Source organism: Ambystoma mexicanum, chromosome 5q (genome assembly GCF_040938575.1).
Source record: "Ambystoma mexicanum isolate Mex_15411 chromosome 5q, UKY_AmexF1_1, whole genome shotgun sequence".
NCBI classification, from domain to species: domain Eukaryota; kingdom Metazoa; phylum Chordata; class Amphibia; order Caudata; family Ambystomatidae; genus Ambystoma; species Ambystoma mexicanum.
The window spans coordinates 83452111-83473017 of NC_090933.1; the positions used below are offsets into that span (position 1 = coordinate 83452111).

Sequence of the window (20907 nt, forward strand, 5' to 3'; positions counted from 1 at the left end):
TTTTACTCCTGGAACCCAAAATAAACATAATTAAAAAATAAAACATTCAATTTTTTTTTTCGACTTTTTTTTCGACATTATGTCTTTCGTCATTATGTTTTCGACTTTTTGACTGCACACCGTTGTCAATTGAGTTCTGCATTTGACAGTCATTGGTGGGTTTCCAAAGCTGGGGTGATTTAGCAGCATTTTATCCGTCTTCTGTGGTGTCTAGCTGCTGCTTTTGAAGCTCTTTTGCAAGCAGTTTAGTAAATATTCTGGGAGGCCTAGGTTGAGGATGTAAGCAGGATCCACACTGGTGAGAACAAAGGCATGTCTCTGTGTGGATAGGTCCGTAGGTGCTCCCACGGTCATGGTAAACTGCAACAATTATTCTTTTTGCCCCCCATCTATTTTATGGATGTGTGTGTACGAACGAAAGTGTGACTGAGGACGGTTGCTGACCTTTTTAAAAGAGGATTATAGACTACCTCTGTGCCAGCAACGACTATTGCATTTTGATTAGAAACTATTTTCCTAGGCTCTATTGTTTCCAATACAGGCTAGATCAAGAACAAATTGAGGAGGGAATTATGTTTTTGCATTATAGTTTGTATTTTTGGAAAATTGTTAAAAATATCAATACAAAAATACAAATAAAGTGTGATTGGTTTTGCTTCCAAAACTATTAACCCGAATATTTACGACTGTAGACAGTGCCTCCACGTGTATAATACCCCTATGCTGACCAGATTAATGGAACCAGCCCAACAGGCCAAAGATTTGCTCCACACAGATGTCCAGTGGCAGACTCCAATCAACGAGTGCTGGAAATCAACCAGGAATATCATGACGGGGTCTGGCATTGTTATTCCCCAAAATATAATATAATATTAAAGAGCCTTTTTAAAATACAAAGCAATACATACGGGTATTACCTGCATGTACTAGGTGCAGGTCTGCCCGTCCCACCCCGCCCCCCCCCCCCCCCAACTCCCCAAGAGAACCAGTTTCAAGAGGCTCTGGGGTGAATGCGTCCTCGGCTATTATATAGACTGATGCACAGGGACTACATGTTCATTATTGATGGCACAAATGCGAATCCCACAAAACATTTAATATGTGAAGGTCTGGAGGGAGATGTGGCCTTGAAATCTCTGCAGCAAGGATAGGAAATAGAATTCATTTAGAAGCGGAGGTGATGGAGAAGAGCAAGAAAAAAATAGCTCTCGCGGGAGGAAAATTACCCACAACGCGTTGCCATAAAATGCAGGCATGCAAACTAAGAGGGTAGGTAGCCATCCCACTGCCCATCCATTTTAGAAACGCGACCGTTGTCAGACGTGCTTATGCTCTGCACAAACAAAGTGGTCTAGTTTACTCTTCATCCTTTTTAAAAGTGGACTCTAAAACCATAGCATTATATACTCGTGTAGGAAAGTATCGATTATGCAATGTGTTCAAGTGACATACAGAGTAAACGAAAATAGCCATAATGAATCCTACTTTTTTATGGTTTATTAGAAACCTTTACAAAATTATTACACATAAGACAAGTGAGTATATAAAATACAATATCTATATCAACATTATAAACAATTAATCCTACTTTAAAAGTCCAGGAATGATTTTGTTGTTCTACGTGCTAGTCATCTTTCCAGAGTGTTCCAAGTAACAATGGCATGCAAAAGAAACAGGGCCAGCACAGAAGTGGCACCGGGGGTAGACATTACAAATTACTCAGCGGAGTGACTAAAGCAGCCAAGGAGCCAATCGGCTCAAACACCAGGATGCATCCCGAAGGGGGCTTTGCTCTGTCACCGGGCCTGCACCTGAGGGGGCGTCTATGCACAGGGCTGAGCGCACTACCGGCACCATGGCTGAGGGTCAACAACCTACCAGGCAAGGGCCTGAGGTGCAGGGAACGGCAGAGCCTACTACGCGTGTCAGTAAACAGGTCAGGCCCAGGCCTGTGTTAACCACAGAGGCACGCCCGATAGGGGCTGACAAAATAATGGCAGCCCATGCAGACAAGATGTCAGCCAGGCCAGATACACGGTAGTCAGGCGAGCACCAAAGGCGGGAATCAATGCACAGAGTGGATTGGACACCGGTGTCCACGTCACTATTATTGTGATCTAATCCGAAGAGATGAATTAATTAATTACCATTGCTTGGTGTGTAAAGGGTCGACAAGGTAAAAGGTGTTTAATTCATTTAATAAAGGAAGAAACGTGTCCTAAGTGTTATTGGTTGTTTAAAGATAGTTCTTGATCAAAAATTATACCCAAGTTTTATCTTCTCATACAGGTTCTGGGCATTGGCAAAATAATCTGCCCAAAACAGGACTTTCCAGTGTAATGGGTTCAAATGAACTGTCAATATCTCCGTTTTGCCAGGCTTGACTTTAAAAATTGGAATCTATCCAGATTTTAATTGAGATTAGGCATTTTCTCACTATATTAGGCCATACGTCATCAGCTGCACCTAGATCTACAGCGATCTGTGTATCATCTGCATAGTTAAACAAATCTAACTCGTAGCTATGCAATACATTCATCATTGGGCGAAGATAGAGATTAAAAAGGATTTGAGCTAATGTTGAGCCCTGCACAGCCCACATCATATGGTTGGGAGGTAAAGGAACTGAGGAAAACCTTTAAGAAAGACTGAAGCCATTTGCATACTTTGCTTTAAAAGCCATATTCTTACAATCCTAAAAGAAGAATTTGATTGTCCACCCTATTGAAGGAACCTGAATAGTCTAATGGGATCATTGCTACGAAGCCACTCTTATCTACCCTTTGTGATGAATCCAGTGGAGTTATCACTGATTCACCAGCAGTGACCTCCTCCCATGTGTCCAGGTGACGGCAGCCGCTATCTGATCCGGACCCTGGGGATGGCTATATGAGGAAGGATCACATAGGAGGAAACAACTACCGGGGGAGATGGTGACGCCGTTGGATGAGATGCGGTATCCCCCCCTTTCTTCCAAGGCAAACCCTAAAATACCCAAGTTCCTAATGGCTTGTTTACACCCAACGGTCCCCCCTTATAGTGAAATCAGAAACCCTTTCCTCTACATCACTCTCGTCATAACTCCCATCTATGACACAGACCCTCACAACCTACATATAACATTTCTGATGTGTCTTTGTATGAGACTTTTGAACAAAAACATCCAAGAAATCCAGTAACATCTACGTACTTCAACTCCTAATAAATCCTGAGGCACTGAGACGAGGAAGAGGAGGAAGGAGTGTATGCAAACTGAGAGAAGCCTGAAGCCTAACGTATAGGCTAGTTGTTTTGATGGACCTAAAAAAGGCGTTTGCACTAATGGAACAGGAAGTGTGGGAGAGAACTGTGCAGGAGAAAGCAGTGCGAGAGCAGATGTGCAAATCCAGGCGGAGGCTCGCAAACGCGAGACACACTTACAAGTGTAGCGAGAAGGCAGGAGAGATCCAGCAGACACACACGAAGGACCGTGGAAGCACTGGGTGCCACAGAGAAGCTCCTGGAAGTACGGTCGTGCAGAGAGGCAACGTTCTCCGGCCACAGAGCTAAGCCGGTGAGTGATCAGAGAGCTGCAGGAAACACTGAGGGAACGTCCGCACAGTGGGAGAAGCCGAAGCAGTGAGGAAGCTTCATTGCAGAGGCATGCCAAAAGTCAGAGTCGCTGTGAATGACCAGCGAGTCTGCCGAGATCCAATGGAAACGCCAGAACGTACAGACCATGCATGCAACCGAATTACTGACCTCAAAAGTGGTTTGAATGCAGACAAAATCCAATACCAATTCAATACCCAATCAGAAGAATATTTGAATGCAGACAAGACAACGTGCTACAACAAGCCCCAAGCAAATACAGACATATGCAATGCGAATGAGGTGGACAGGTGAAGCAAGTATTAGCATAGGCAAATATAATGGGCACCTTGGGGTATATGCTACTGTGGTATAGTGAAAAAAACAATGAAACAAATACCTGGCAGGGGAGTATACCAGGGGATCTGAAAAACCCATATAAGGATTCTTGGCAGGGGCGTATACCAGACAATCCGCAAAAGTTACAAAGAAGAGCTAAGAAAGACTGTTATGAAATGTATTGTTTGAACAAGAACTTTATGAGCCCAGTGAAGACATAAAGCAATTGTTGGATAAAGAGACACAAGAAAGACTGCTATGGAATTTATTGTTTGAAGAAGAGATGTTCTGAGTCCAAGGAAGACACAAGGAACTGTTGGATAATGAGACACTCTTGCCATCCTACCTAAAGATCCAGTCTGTCTTTGAGAATACCTTAACTTTGTGTCCAGCTCTCATTACTGACCCCTATAAGCTGATCTAGGATTACAGCAGTAATTGTTTCAGTGCTACGTGATGGTCAGAAGCCGTGCTGTGCTCTGTGTAGTAGATTGAGGTTTGCTACATAGTCTTGAATCTAAGTAACTACCACTCTTTCTGTTTGTGTGGATATGAATATGACTTGTGAGATTGATCTAAAGATCCCTGGGTCATTATGGTCCAGGAAAGGCTGCTTTAAAAGGGGTTCAATAATTGAGCACTTCCAAGAGCTCAGAAAGATTCTACTAATTAGGTAAGAAGTTAATAAGTGATTGATATCTTCCTGTAAAAGTGAATAGCACTTAAACTATTTTAGGTGGTACAGTATCAGAGAGAGCCTTTAGATTCAGCAATGGTTAATAGTGGTTTCAGTGTATCATGGTCTAAAGTCATGAAGGAGTTAAAAGTTCCGATTTTTAGGTGGCTTCTTATTCATAGATGATTTGAGCTGTTGAGTTGTTGTGTTTGCTTGCGTCAGCTCATTCTTAATATGCTGAACCTTTTTAACAATGTGTAGAGCTAAGTGGTCTACAAGAGATTGTGATGGTATAAAATGAGTGGGCTTGTACCTTTACAAAGATCTTTAACCGCTCAGAAGAGTTCCTTCGTTGTGTTCGGTGCCGAGTAGCTTGATTCAATGTGGAGTCTCACTATGGATGGAACAGGGCAGAGTGAAGATTGAATAAGTGGTGCTGAAACAAAGGACCGTCATGGGCAATAGTTAAAGAAAGCAGATGCCTATTGCCCCCAAGGATACACCCGCTCATTAAAGGTTTACAAAATGCAATAGTTCCATATGCAAACACATTGAAGCCTTGCATGAGTTGACGTGGGAGAATAGACACTGGTAATTATCATTCGAGGGAACCTTTCGAAAAAAGGAAAGATAAATGCTAGCCAATGGGGCACCTAGAAAACCTGATTTAAGGATGCATCCAAGCAACTGAACACTTCTAAAATAAGTGGTTTGAAAGATTTGAATGAGAAGTTGAGGAGCCAAATTAAACACAGAATCTGGGAGGAAGGTGTTCCAGAACAGTCAGGCTTCTACCTTACTCTATCCATGTATTGCAGATGGCAAACAGGATGAAGAGAAGATTTGAGAGACTTGAGAGACATTCACTAATGTGCGTATGCTGGCTTCAAAGGGGCACCGGGCGTTTGTTCTCACGCCCCGCGTGGCGGCTCCAAATTCCGTTCTATCACCACAGCCAACTTTGGTACCGGCTGTTCAGCAACCTGTTGCACGTGCTCCTAAACCCAAGATCCTAATTTATGAAGCGGCCACTGACCCTAAGTTCATACAAATACCTGTTGCTTCCCCTTTTGTTGCATCTCTGACTGGGGCAGTACAACTATGAATAGGACAGTGTGACTTTTTAGGCATCTCTCAGAGAGATTCCAAGGCCAGCAGAAGGTGACAGAGATGACAATTTGTGACAGTTGTAAGGAACGCATGCTGAAAACAGTAAAGACAGACACAAGTGATCACAGTTCAAGAGTTTTCATTGAACTTAAGAATGGGTGAGATAAACGCCTAATCTAAACCTAAATCTAAGATGGGAGCAAGCTCCGACCATCAAATAATAATAAGGCAGTCCTAGTGGAGTCTTGTCAAATAAAAAAGGCCTATTCTAAAAAATAAATATTGCCAAACCTTCCTACTAAATTACCAAAAAGAGTGTGGGATAATGTTCACCAGAAAAGAAAGGAGTGGTCACAAAATAATATGTCAGGAGGATGGTATGGCTGGGTCTCCCTTCCCACCCTTTTAAGTACGGGACAAGGCAGGACTTCCGAGCACAACACACTCCTTGGCCTCATCAGCACAAGGTTTACAGTTCCAGTTCAACTATATCAAAACCTTCAGAGGCTAAGTCCCTTTCCTGGAAAAAGTATCTTGCCTTAGAAGGCCTGCTGATTCAAAGTAACAAACAAACAAACAAAAGTTCCTTCAGTACTCTTGTACCTTGGGCAATTGCTCTTCACTCCTTGGATCTCCCTCCACCGGGCTCAGATCCCTCTTGCAACTCGGGCCTCTCTCGGTCCGGTTCACTACAGCCTTTGACATACTGCTTGTAATATTCAAAATGTCTTTTTAAACAACTTCACACCGCGGACAACCCTCGACCGATTTCACTCTTATCAACACAATGTTCTCGGGTGTATTACTCTTGATACACAAACAATAAACAAATGTTCTCTTGGTGGCCTTGCACCGGCTTTCGCCCATAGAATCTCCCTCTGTCGGGCCCTGATCCTCTTTGCAAAATGGGTCTACATCCGGCGGGTTCACTATGGCCTTCTTGAACATAGTTGATGTATTTTTACTCAACTTTATCAGAAAACGTCAGTTCCCCTCTCCTAGATTTCTTTTGGATCTCCCTCTGCCAGGCTCAGATCCTTATTGTAAAAGTGGGCCTCCCTCCGTCGGGTTCAGTACGGCCTTATTTCACAGAATACAATCTTATTGGAAACTGGGTTAGCTTCCCCGAGCTTTCTTTAGGCATCCCTCTGTTGAGGTTACGCTTGCCTTCTTCCACAGGTCACAATCTTATTGGAAAGCGGTGTTCCCTTCCCCTAGCTTTCCTTTGGCAACGGGTCAGAGACTTTCGATTGTACAAGGGATTTGACGTGGCCCTTGTAGGACCACTCTGGTGTCTTACGCCACCGTTTCCTAGAGCCTTCTGGTTCTTGCAGTTTCACAAGCCGGTCCTGGTCAGATTTTTTCGAATGAGTGGCCACGTGGCACCGGACCCCTCTACACCTGGACCTCAACTGGGCTTTCTTTAAAGTTCAAACACGCACATGAGTTCCTTCTTTTATGAATTCCATGCATTCACAATGTTGCTACTTGCAACCTTGGCCTCATCACAGTTCGGTTTGCCATCAGCTTCCCCCGAATCACCGGCTGTGCTGAACCGATTGGCTTCTCTGGAGTCAAGGATACTACCACGCTAGCCAGCTATGACTCCACGACTGTGTTATCAAAGCGGGAGGCTCCCTTGTATCATTGACATCTGTTGCTCGGCACGCCAGCTGAAATTCCTGGTCTTATACTTTCCAGTTCGGAGACCTCGTGGGTCGGAGTTGAAAAGGGCAAGGGTAATTCCCCCTTTGTCATCCTTCCAGGTCTTGCTGCCTTTCTCCTCCGTTTGAACTGCCAGTGTAGCTGTCTTATTGTGCGTTCAGCCTCGCTCGAAATGTGCTTTCGTGCTCTGCCTTTTATCCCTGTGGGGAAGGTAAAGGGCTGTCAGGTGTGTGAGATTATTGTCAATTGCCTGACTCTGCCTGACCCGTGGGTTGGGACATGTCAGGTAAACAGTTTTAGTATTAGTCAGGTGTTTCTCACAGTGTAAGAAAGTGTTTGTGTTGGAAAAAGAGGGGGTGGTGTAGGGTTTCTAGATATCCTACAGGGTAGAATGGGGAAAAGGTGCCGTAAGGAAAGGGATGGTTGGAAAGGTGAGGTTTGTAGGGTTGGAAAGATGAATAAAGGGGATTGTGAGAACGGTAGTGGTTTATAGGTGCAGATTGGGAATTCAATAACCGGAGGGATGTAAATAAAAATAATTGGGAGTATTTGGGTAGAAAACAGGAATTCTGGGAGATACGGTTTCTGAATGCAACAGGATTTGGGCTTCTATGGGATGTATCAAATATGGAGGGGTCGTTGGAAAAAGGGGATTCTTTGGGTGGAAGGGAGGTAGATGTAATCCGGCCTACAAATGCCTCAGAGACCTCACCTTCCTCTCCCTCTTCCATGGTATAATACTGCATCTCACCTGGGACATTCGCCTGAGCATAACCCCAGGCTCCCCGACCCAGGTGATCCTCCCTCGCTCGTCCACCGCCAGGGTTGGGATCTGAGAGCACCAGCCCATCCTTGGCCACCTGAATGAGGGATTCTCTAGGTCTACTCGGGAGAATACCTTCAGGTTTCTCACACAGTCCACTTTCCTAATATCTTTGAGGAGCCACTGCATTTCATAGAAGAGCTCCAAATGTTCATACCATTCTATAATACTGCCTGGGCTACCATGAACCAGGTCATGTGGATATTTATGCTTCCATAGGCCAGACAGACTTATGCCAGTGCCAGATTCTGGGATAGTATATCTACTAAACCAAGCACAGAATGGTGTCATAGCTGGTATTCCCAATTTGCACCACATAGAGACATTTTTAAGAAGAAGAAGTAACTGTCGCCAGAATAAGGGAGGCTCACCAGTCCACTATTTAGACCAATTGAAGGTACTGTTTACTCAGTATTAAAGTATTACAAATGCAGATAAAATAGCTCAAGAGGTGCTAGCTAACTGCATTTTCCCTGGCCTGAAACCTAAGCTCCAAGCCCAGTTGAAAACAATGTGTGTGCAGTGGCAGAATAAGCCTTTGTTGGACGGAGTGACAATTGCGAATATCTGTGTAGAGCGCCAGGAACAGAAGAGAATACTGAAAACAAGCTCATACAATAACATTTGAAGGCACAGGAACCTCCAATGGGGTGGGTTCAGGGGTTGATTTTGAGGGTAAGGGAAGCACCCAATGGGAACACACTGGGGCAGCTTAGAGAATACAAAAGTGCAATGCTTGCAATTATTGTATGCAGGTGGGGCACTGGAAGAATGAGTGTCCATACAGACCTCAGCCTAACAATCCTCCTCCCCCTCCCAAATACGGCATCTTCCTTTCCTGGTGCCCTCGGTCATCTCCTCCCTCTGGCCTTGCAATATCCAGCAGCTTTCTTAACACATCATTTCTAATCACTTTGTTTCATTATTTCCCTTTAGCCAATCTGATTCTTCTTCCCTGGATCCTATCCTTTAAAGACACGCCTATTCATCACCATACTCCCGGGATAGTGTAATCTACCTCCACGGGACGTTTTCAGTAGTCTACGCTCACTAGCAGCTCCACAGACCTGGGACACAAAAAACTAACAGCATAATTGAAGTACATTATATTCAGATTTTAAGGCATTTATTCATGTTTCTTTAAAATATTAAATTGATTGTGTTGTAGGCTGGCGCACATGAATAAAACCTTGAAAAGTGTATGCAAGCTATACTTATGAAGACTTTTTGGCCCCTCCCCTCCTGCGCTGCCCAGGTACCTCAATCTCCAGCTGTATTCATCTGTAATTAGGCTGCAAAAGAAATCTGGGTCCCAAGCAACAAATACAAATAGTTCCTCCACCTGACAAACTTAAAATAAAACCAAATACCATTCAAACAGTGTGGACTATGACCTATTCCTTTAATTTGGCCTACGATTTAAAAAAACTCACTTATTTTGCTGCACGATTAATATAATCTGTGCAATTAAAGGATTCTTGCTGCATGCAAAATGATACAAAAACTGCATAACTGTGGTAGATCTGGCTGGAGATGGTGGACACAGGCTTTGTCTTTGGTAGGGTGATATAGTTAAAGTGTAATATGTGTTAACCCATTTTATGTTGTTGTATACGTATGGATTAAACCCCTTTAAATGTGATCCAGAAGCTGTGAGTGGGCAATGAGGCCCACAGGCACTAAGCCATACAAAGGTGCTCAGAGCTAACTTTGAGGTCAAGTAATACAATGGGTCATCTAGGGACATAAAATGAAGGTGTGCTATTGTGATTTGTCTGTCGTTCAGACAAATGCATAAATGATGGATGGAGTGGGAGGGGTTTCTCCGGAAAGAGGAGGAAGGATAATTAACAGTGAAATATGATGTGTACATCAGATTGGTACGTTGGAACACATGTTGTGGGATTGCGTGAGGGTGCATGACTTTTGGTTGGATATTTGTGCATTGTTTTTGGAGGTACCAGGTGAGAAAATTGATTATGACTTTAAAACATTGATCTTGGGTGGAGATGAGTTGCTATAAAATGTGTCCACATGTCAAAAGATATGGTTACTTAGAGGTGCTGCAATTGGAAAGAAAATGATTTTACGTGGTTGGAAATATAGAACGTCCCCAAATATTGATGACTGGATTGACGAAAAGATTTTCTTTTTGAAAAGATTTGGACCTGTGTTAGTCTCTGTTTGTTGCAGATTTTCTATGTGGTGGGTTTGTGGGGGTGGGGGGGGGGATATTTACATTTGTGATTTTTTTTATATAGTTTTTACTGTTGGACTTTATATGAATCATAGTTTTTGGGTAATTTTGTAAATGTCTGGATAAATTTCAATTGATGTTTTGTGTGTTTCCGATCAAAATGAAAATAAATAATTTAAAAAAAATAAACCGTAAAATATGATGGGGCACCTGCCTTATCTTTCCATTTGACAGACCCAGCTTGTTACCCACTGATATAAAGGTTATATAGTTTATATGTATATTGGGTAAACGCAAGAGACAATAAGTCATAACACTTTAAGAGTATAATGACAGAATGCAAGCTAGTATCCTAACTGAGTGTGATGAAAAACAAAACCGGAGAAGGGCTGCCTTGCCAAGGCCAACGGGTGTCAGAGGAATGCAACACAACTAAATGGGGGGAGCGGAAAATTAACTAGTGCTTTTAGAAAGGAGAAACATATAGGATGAGGTGAAATAAAAAACAGGACAAGAGATAAGGGTAAAGATAACCAATGAACAAAGGTAGGAAAGAAGGTTTGCATCAAAGCAAGGGGGGAGAGAAAGAAAATGAAAGAGAGATTGAAAGGAAGGGATAAAGAAGATGCATAAAAGAAAATGGAATGCATGAAAGATTATCAAAGATGACAATTGGGTGATGAAAAGAAAAAAGGGTGGGAAGTATTGCCATCTGGCAAGATTGTAGAAGCCCTTGCTTTTGGATTTGTATTAATAATAAAATGATGCAGGTAAGAAAGGGTGGTCTGCTAAGCAGCCTCCTCTTTCAGACTCCATACCAAAAGTCTAGTCTACACCTGTGCCCTGTGCCATTTGTTCAGTATCCTGATCTGCAGTGCCTGCTCGCAGATAGCACAGAGCAGGTTCAGGGGTCACAGGTGTCCTGTCTGACAGCTGAGGTGATAGCAAATGCACTTAAGAACAGAGGCTGCATTTAAAATTTACACATCTGTCCCAAAAGCACATAATTATGAGGAACTACTATACTGGTGCTAGTTTAATCTTTAAAAATAATCCATACTGGTGTTTGATGTAGGATGGCTGCTATGCCACATAATTATAAAAGTCACATCTGATCTGTATCATACACATGTTATTACTGAGTTTAGGCCAGCCATGGACAGGCTGTGGGTTTTTGCCATAATCTAGCTGTCTCTTTTGCACCCAGCAGCACACTAGCCAGTGGGATCAGCCTATCTTTTGATCCTTTGTGAGGTTGGGTAACACCTCTGACCACCAGGACAGCCCTTAGCAGGAGGTGTCCTAGGAAACAGGATAAAAAGGTCACACCCTATACAAAGCATCTGGTCTCACACCAGGGTGTTGCATAGCAAAGGATCTTTGATGCTAAAGGTCACAGAAGGGAGCAGTGTTCGTGTAGTCAGAGGGAGCTTAGCAAATTGGAGAAGGATTCTATTATCTTGCTTTTATTGGTACCTCTCCTTGCTTCTGGTCATCTACACTTCCTTTAGCACAAAGCATGAAGGTTTGATGCAATCAGGTAAAGGCCACTTGCCACAAGTAAAGGGAATGGATGCCTTTAAGCAGGCCTGCTTTCCTCCAATCCAATGTGGTGTTTTGCCTGTAAAAGAGGGGGTCTCCCACCCATTCATTGATTCACTTTTGGATAATCCAGGACAATAGATAATTAAACCTCTTTTGGGAGAGTTCATCTTTCCAAAGCCCTCAGACATGCAGGTGAAAAATGAGTGTTGACAAAAAGACAATATCTACTCCCTACCCACTCCCAGGGAACATTGGGGTGGCTCTTGCTGGGGGCAAGGGCCTGCATCTCTGCTTGTAAACCGCCCTTGGCTGGCAAAGCAGACCCTGAAAGAACTCACAGCATCTTGAGAGTCAGAACAGCCAGGATATCTGCCCTTTGCTGTCAAACGACTTCTAGCTATCTTTTGAACCAATGGGACCTGCTAGTGCTACTTTTGGAACTCTCTCGACCTTTGAAGCACTGCTGCTGCACCTTTGAACTAGCGCTCTCTACCGATCGTACTAGGCAGAGCATGCCAACTGTTTGGTCCGATCAACCAGCTGGCCGCTGCAGAGGACTTCCAACCACCATCGGTCGAACATTGTATCAGACCATCCAGATCACAGCTGTGAACTGCCAGACCTCAACCCAAACTGCTGGAGTATCACAACACGAGTCCACCTAAACCAGTGATTATGAACATCTCAAACCAATCATTACAGCCCTCCAAACAGCATCGCTCGACCACTGCCTTTGAACTGCACAGAGCACCTGCTTTGAACCAACTGAATGCAAGCTTGTTGTTTGAACCAATACGAATTGCTAAACATAATCTTGGTTCGAAGCCTGGTTTGACACAGTCAAACTGCTTAAACTTGGAATAAGGTACTCTGAAGTGTCCCTGTCCCACTGGTCCACCTTTTGGGGCCTTAGAGACTGATTACATAATTTTTGTAATTTCTCCTACAATTTCTCCTTTTTGAACGCCTTGTTTTGCAGCATTACGTTTTGCATCTCTCATCTTTCACAGGGATGGATTTTAAAGTGTTTTTGATAGTCAAGTGTACAACTGATTTGCGGAAGGTATATATTTGTATAGATCCTTCATTGGACATTATTTTATTTTGGATCCGTCATACTATTGCTGTTTGGGTTGCTGTTGGCTCGCATTCACACTCCTTGTGAGAGTATATAGCCTTCCCTCAGGCCGCATTATCACAAAAGGTGAAGAAGGTATATCTCTTGGCTGTCCCCGTTTTACCCTTGTGATTGGGATCAATGTTGGTTTGTAGAAGTGTGGCGGTCGAGTAGGAGGTTTAGCCACTACTCATCCCCGTACTCCTTCAGTGCAGAAGTCATTTTGTCACAAAGGGGGAATAAAAAGAAAAGATAATAAAAAGGGAGACTGAAACAAAAACCTAGTAAAATACAAGAGATGGGGAGGTTGACCAGGGGAACACAAGAGAAAGGTGAAGGAAGGTAAAGGGTAAATAATATCCAGAGACACGTGACAGTTAGGTGAAAGCTGGTGATAACAAAGTGGCGAGATGGGGTGAAAGATGAGATAGAAAAGAGATGCAGGGAGATAAGTAACGGTCAAAGAAGTGAGACGCATGTAAATAACTATGGAAAGAAGATATGAGCAAAACCGGAACTCAAGGTAAATAAAAGGAAATGGAAAGATGAATGTACAAAGCAAACTGGGAGAGGCGGTGAACCGGAGAGATGGAGGTTAGAGAATAGCAGCTGGGGGGTACAGATGGGAGAATGATCACGATTGAAGAGAAACAATCTGGAGGGAGCTGTAGGAACAATGTAAAGGCTTAGAGATTGACACCACTAGAGGTGGAGGTTAAAAGCATACTGAGAAAAACAGGTGCGATGGAGAGAGGTGGTGAAGTGGAGGTAAGAGGGAGACAGGGTAGAGAGGCCTGGACAGATGTTAAAGCATGGGATTGAGAGGTGAGACTGGAAAGAGTGAACATTCAGAACAAAGGGAGGTCGGTAAGGCATGAGGTTCCGAGATATGTGAGTGAGAAGTACATGTGAGACACAACACAGGTTCTGGTGCAATTTACATGAGAAGTGTGAAATAGTAAAGTGCTTTTGCACTGTAGGCGAGTTCGCAAGTGCTTGTGCAGAGTGAGAGTGAAAAAGAGCACAAGGTGAGAGAGGATAGGTGCATTAATTACAGGAGGGCATGGAAAAGGTAAAGGTGTGTGGGTGGGAAGTGGGTGTGTGAGAGGAAGGAAAAGATAATGGAGTATTAGGAGGCTGAGGGAGGGAAGGGTTCGAGGCAGAGGAGAGCCTGGGGGGGAGTAAAAGGTAGGTTCAAGTAAGTGTGCGTAAGTGGCGTGTGCTGGATTAGGGTGGGTGGAAGAGAGGTTGGTGAGATGTGGTTGCGAAGGACAGGAGCGGGCGAAGGAGCGTGTGTGTGTGAGAGGAGAAGAATAATAGAGCAAAGTGTAATATAGAAGCAGGTGGAGGGCTGCGTTGACAGACACATGGGGTGAGACTAAATATGGGAAGGTAAATGGGAGGAAGGGAAGAAAAGAGAAGGGTGAATGAAAAAGCAAGCAAATAAGAGAAGGCCAAAGTGAGAGTAAGTAGAGACTAGACATGTGATAACAGGGGGCTGCTTAGAGAGAAGACAGCGAGACCATTGGAGTGAGACAACAGAGAGGGGGGAGGGTGAAATCCACAGGGGAGAACAGTGTGATGATAGGAAAAAGACCACGCAGGGGAAGAAAGAACGTATGGGCTCCCACATAGATTGGGAGAAGAGACTTGTCGCAGAATGATACACATGTCTTTGCTGAGGGCTGGAGTGAATTTATACTCTATACCAGGAGGCCAGATTGTTTTGAAATGGCCCGCAGTAAATATGGCCCTCCCAGCAATTGTGCCATGTGACGAGCATTAACCTCAGTAACAATGTGGACCACTGTATTACTCGGCTGTGTTACTCATGCTGAGATTAACTGTGGCTGGCAGTAATCCTGCTGGTGATATCTCGTGCCAGAAACGATTTCAAAGACACATCAGCTTTGTCTGAAATAAACCAAATGGCAAAGTGTCTGAGGAAGAAAACGGAAGGCCTTCAAAGCAGCAGCAACACAGAGGTTTTCTTAGCCTCTCCGCAGGCTTCTTTTGTGAGGTGGCGCACAGCACCAGTTCGAGGAGTACACAAAGTGATAAATGGCCGTTGTCAAACGCTGATGAGGGTCATACGCAAGACTAACACCTACTGTCAGCCCAGGGTCGATGAACGTGTCCTTCTCTTTTGCTGCAAATCTCGCGATGATATGAGTCACAGCCTTGTTATTGGTGGGCAACGGCCACCCAGCCCTTCATTAGCAGGAGTGTGACATGCTTCCTTTCTTACTTTTTTCATGAACAGTTGAATGAGTGACATCTGACAAAGACCATACAGCACTTGCCAATCAAGCTGCCTTTGCCCAACTACAGCATGGGGTCGGTGGTTAGCCGGTCATATCTGAAAGTGGCTTGGCACAGCTGGAAGATATCTGAAAGGCCCCATGAAGACCCTGGTACTGATGCATCATTCCAGGGCTTTTTCTTCCTTGTCCGATTCCCTTCATGCGTCGCTTTCTGCAGGTCTGCTTGCTCTTCAAACTTGGACGCTCTCTCACGCACTCCATCGTAATCCTTCAAAAACTGAAATTCCTTATTTCACTGCTCCTGTCCCTTCTCCTTCCTTCTCACCTCCATCTTTATTTCTTCTCCCTTTGTCAACATCAGTGTGAGGTCTTGGGCTTATTGTTGAACTTTCCCGTTCCTTTTACACATTTACCATGCAGTAAGGTAAGCTTGTTTCCTTCTTTTCCATGTTAGTCAAATCTGCCAGTTTCTAACATAACTAATCATAAAGATTCTTGTAATTACCCTTTGTTCTGCATGGCTAGATTAATGTTGAGCTTTTTCAGTCAGCCAGCCGTCTGGTGCATGCATTGGAACTTTCATGATCTATGCTCTACTCTTCTGTTTCCTTTACCACCTCAGTCTTCGATAACCTCTTGACTTGTTGCCTTGCATTGGGTCACATTTAGCTCTGGCATACCTGTTCACCTTCTTTGGATTATATATAAATGTATACATAGACTGGCGCCTCTCATGCTCTCATCCCTCATCTCCCTATATATCCCACCTGGTTCTCTCCTTTCAGCCGTCCAGTAACTTAACTGTTCCCTGTCCCTCCGCTGCCCAATCTAGTTTTCATTTTCTCTTCTTCCACCTAAACATTGTAAGGCTTCCCAACTCTTCATAGTCAGTTTGCTCCCTCTCTCGCCATTATCTGTTCTTTACAGGAAGATTCTTTTCTTTCCTCTGCTCCGCCGTCTTAATATACGTTGATGCTTATTTTGACATTTTTGTCTATCTTTGATACTGTCAATTTCTCGAACATCACTTTGGCGAAAGTACTACATAAATGACAAATACAGAGGAAAAAGATTTTGGCCACAGGGTACATCACTAATCCGATTAATAGGAAGGCCTGGCATTTGCCTTGTTTTCCTAAATGAGTGCCTCCAAAAATGAAAGACTCACTCAACCTCGCAGAACAGTCTCAGCAGAATGACAAATGGGGGGCAGAGGTGTGTTACTTTGTGTGGAAGGTAGGGGAGAACTTGTTTCTTGCTGTTATCTAATGGCAGACTCTGCAGCTATCAAGGTTGATCAATTCCCTCTTTAAAAAGAAGAAATGGGACAGACTTCTGGGTCCTTCAAAGCTGCCTCCTAGGGGGTCAATTCCACGCAGGAAGTGCATAATCGGAATGCTTGAATTTTACTTCACCAGCAAACGTGCTTGAATTTAGCTGGGAATTGCAACATCTCCATCCAGGCCTGCCAACTCAAGCATCTCTGAGCATAGCTGACCATAGCAGAGGGCTCTTCTTGATTTAAGAGGCGTTCAGGCTATCCTTAGCAAAGACAAGTGGAGGCATTCCGTTTAGACAAAGAACGGCTTCATCTGAATTTCTTAATTAGGCAGAATATCAAAGTTGATCAAATTTCTCTCCAGACAACAAGTAGACTGCAACGTAGCTGCATTTAGTGTTTTGGAATTATCACAGAGAAAAGCAAATTCTGCTGAACTCGGGGCAAACTCAGCAGGTGGGTGGAACTGATTTCCAATAGTGTTTTTGTTAGAGGTGATCCTAAAAGGAGAATGTAAGGCTGCTGCCACACTGACCCACATCACATCAGCCATGTTTGTTTAAAAAGGGCAACTCTAAAATCTGGACTCTTGAGCATCCACAAAGCAATTTTAGGGAAGATGTTGCCATTTATTTACTTCCTGACCTCCAGAAAGGATGCAAAAGGCCAGTAAGGATCTAGAGGACCAGTAAGGATGTAGGAGGGAGAACAGGTCTCTTAGATGTCAATGCTAGGCCAACAGAGCAAGGGAGGGCCCTCACTAGCTGTTGACATTTAGGAAGGAAGCATAGACAAAATAATCACGTATTGAGACATTACCAAATCTTCTTTGCAACATCAAGAGTCATGCTTCAATCATTCTGAGACCATCTGCTGTACTGTGAGCACGGGCACATTAACCCTATTAGACCTACTAAGAGTAAAGGTTGCTGCATTACATTCTAGGAAGGGTACTGATCCCCAGGGGCATCCTATACAGAGCTCTTTTACAGTCCTCTAAGAGGTCACTGAATCCCACAAGCCCGGAGTAAAGCAGGCGTCTGTGTCATGGTTCTTAGACTAGTTCCTCCTTGACCAACGAAGGAGCGACACAGCTCATCGAGCTAATGGAATGCTTAATCACTTCACTCCAGACCATGCATCTTCCCTAAAGAGCAGTAATGTACCCGCTGGAAAGCAACCCACCAACGACTGACAACACTTCTGTCCCAATCCACTTCACATGACCAAGAAGCATGTTAACCTGATAAACATCACAGAGCCACATTCGACCAGTATATTCAATCATGCTTTTCAGAATGTGCGAAGAACCCCCAAATGGCAAGGTGTACTGCACAACTAACGGCACCCCTTACCATCTTGAGAATGTGAGAATTTAGACCGTGGATAGCACAGCCTGCCATGGCAATCTGACTGATGGCACCCCAAAGGACAACTATGTCAAAATCAAACCCTCAACAGCAGCACCTATCAAAGAACACTGGCAACACACATCAAAGTAGAACCACGTTAACACCACCCGAATGACTAACTTCTTGATCAACTCACTCATTCTAAACAAGCATCTTGAGGTGATACAGTTCATAGAGCTGCGCTCTGTCATTGACAGCGCGCCTGCTAGGGACCTTGCCCCTCAAACTACTTGTGTTACTACTCACAGCAGAATCCAAGCTCCGGCTTACTTCACTTTTAACACATGTTGCAGGGAAGCAGCACACTGACCTCACTGCCGTCTCCTTCTGGGGATGGGTGACGTGCTCGGACAACTGGCTCCTACCATAGTCTCAGTCATGCGCGGCCCCTCGGAAGCAATAGGCGGACAAACCCATGCTGGTGCCTCCTAAAAGGGGACCCTTAAAACACTAACTACTAAAACGGGCAATGTACTGAAAGCATTGCGTGCCAACCAAGGCAAAAAGAAAAAACAAAAACAAATGGAAAATCGTGATGCGTCCATCAATGCAGACAAATGAATAATAAAAACAGTCAGAAGTTCCAGCAGTCCATGCAACCCACCAAGTTCTGTTTCACCCGGCTACTCAGCCTCCTGCTGCCTGCTCTACCAGGCTTTCCAAGAGCTGGGATTACTTGTAACCTTTCGTTGGTTCCAAGTTACTACACCTGCTGGAAAGTCGTAGATCTATTTTGCATCCGGTCTCTACCAAGCCCGACTGGATCCTCTAATTTAGAAATTATGTTGTTGCATTTATTGGTGCTCCTTTAAGGGCCATCGGTGCCTTTTGACACCGAAGACCTTATTCACAGAACGTTTTCCAATGGGGGTTTGCCATTATAAAACGCTTCTGTGAATTAGGCCCACAGTTTTAATGTAAACTATACAGCATTCCTACGACTAAACTGGCAATTCATTTATCCTCATAGCTGAAAATGACCAAGGTGTGCCCTGAACTAAGCGTTGATCACATATCTTGATTAATGGAAGCATTAACCTTCCTCTTGGCCTTTCATGCACCACATTTTTCACACTTGTATGCTTCCCTGTCCCGCTTAGCATTTCCTTTGTTTCAAAGCGGGTTTATGCCCCCTCCATCTGCTTTTCAAGCTCGTTTTCCTTCTCTAGCAACACTTTCGTGACTTCTGAATTCCAAATCCCTCAGAAAGAGCCGTAGACCCCTTTTGGTACCTCCAAAATTCCTTGCTCGGGCCGTGGAGTCCTCGTGGGACAACAACTCGGTGCTTTTCAAAGTGGTAAGTAACTTCTTTCATGTGTGCATGTGTTTTATTATACTTCGTGGTATTTTAGATCCAATTCCATATTCCTGTGGTAAGGCACCACCTGAACAAGGCAGTGTCTAGTTACATTCTGCACAGGAGGTCTTCCCTGGAAGGATGGCTGGACATTAACATTAATGCAAGTATAGGTTACAATGAAAGTACAGGGAGCAAACGCACATTAAATGGAACATAACTTACAACTAAGGAGGACTTTCAATGATCACAAAGTGCACGCTTGTGGCACAAGATGGGGACTTTGCAGGGCAGAAGAGATGGTCCAGGAAACCGATGCCCAGCATCCCACTATGTCCCATGAGGGGGCAACACTAGGTCTCTTCCACTAACTCACAGCGCCATCACAGGAATGTGCTTTGTTAAACTTTGGATTCTTGTGACAGGACAGTCGGTCCTGTGTCGTGAGGGGCAGCCCTATGCATACTCTCAATTAGAGGGAACATGACATACACATCAGCCTGTCAATCCTCTATGCCACTGCCACCGCTGCTGCCCATTCTTTGCCAGTAACTGAATGCAATACCATCGTGCCTGTAAACTCAGTTCAGTCAAACTTGCTTTGCAGAATAGAAATTGATTTCTGGCGCAATTGATTCCATTTGAATTTCCTCGCAATGTTTAATTGCATTTGGAATTTAAAGCCTGGGTGAATTCTGGGCCTGCTTGCGCATCCTGAAACGTTATGCATCACTGTGTGCAAAAGCGAAAAAACCCTTCACCACCCAGTATTTGATTCAATACAACACTGCTCTTATGTAAAGACAAACAAGGGTTTACAACACCAGGGTCTCTAGGTGTTTTGCACTACACCATCCATCGACTTTAGCCGGCACAGTCAATGGTTGTGGGTCATGGGAGTTGCAGTCCAAAACATCTGGAGAGCAAAGGTTTGCAGACCCCTGCCCTAGGACTTCCTCTACTCTCAGTAATTAGCTGCTTTGCAAGTCATTTGTGCTCGAAATTACACTGTGTTCTTTAATAAATGCAAAGATATACTCTAAATATTGCTATTTTGCATGAATCTATTCAAAGAGCTTAAATCATCTACCAGCCAGGAACAGCAAATCAGACACACGTGCATGAATTCAGCACTTTGCTGGTTTCCTCAATGTGTGTGGCCTCAGAGAGTATCCCAAGTTTTTATATTTTACAAGAGCAAAATAACCACATTTCATCCGCACAGTTTGCCTCATACTTTCCCTTACCTTTAAATCAATATCTTAGTGGCAGTGCCAATTTGACCACTCAATCCCATCATACAATCTCACTTCCAGCCTTGAAAATATAGAGTTCAACCCATTGTCAAATGCGGCTCATCTTATCTTGAGATTTCATGCCTGTTGCTGCCTGGTGTAACATCTTCCTTCGGGCGTTCTACTCTTTCGCTCCATGCCTGGACAACTAGTCTACAGAAAGCCAGCATTTTTTCGCCCTAACCACAAGTTGGGTCAACATGATTCATTCACCACTATGAACATTACACTGTCTGCCAAAGGTCCCTTGACTTTATTTTCTTAGCCAATCAAAATGACTCAGGATTGAGGGGGCAGAAGGGCACACATGAGTGTGCC

At 44.0% G+C, this 20907-nt stretch overlaps 1 protein-coding gene across 1 annotated transcript in view; it reads right to left on the bottom strand.

The window, feature by feature from the left end:
• EPB41L4B (erythrocyte membrane protein band 4.1 like 4B) overlaps positions 1 to 20907 on the bottom strand; it is a 950447-nt gene that overhangs the window by 563226 nt on the left and 366314 nt on the right. The gene's annotated exons all lie outside the window — the stretch shown is intronic.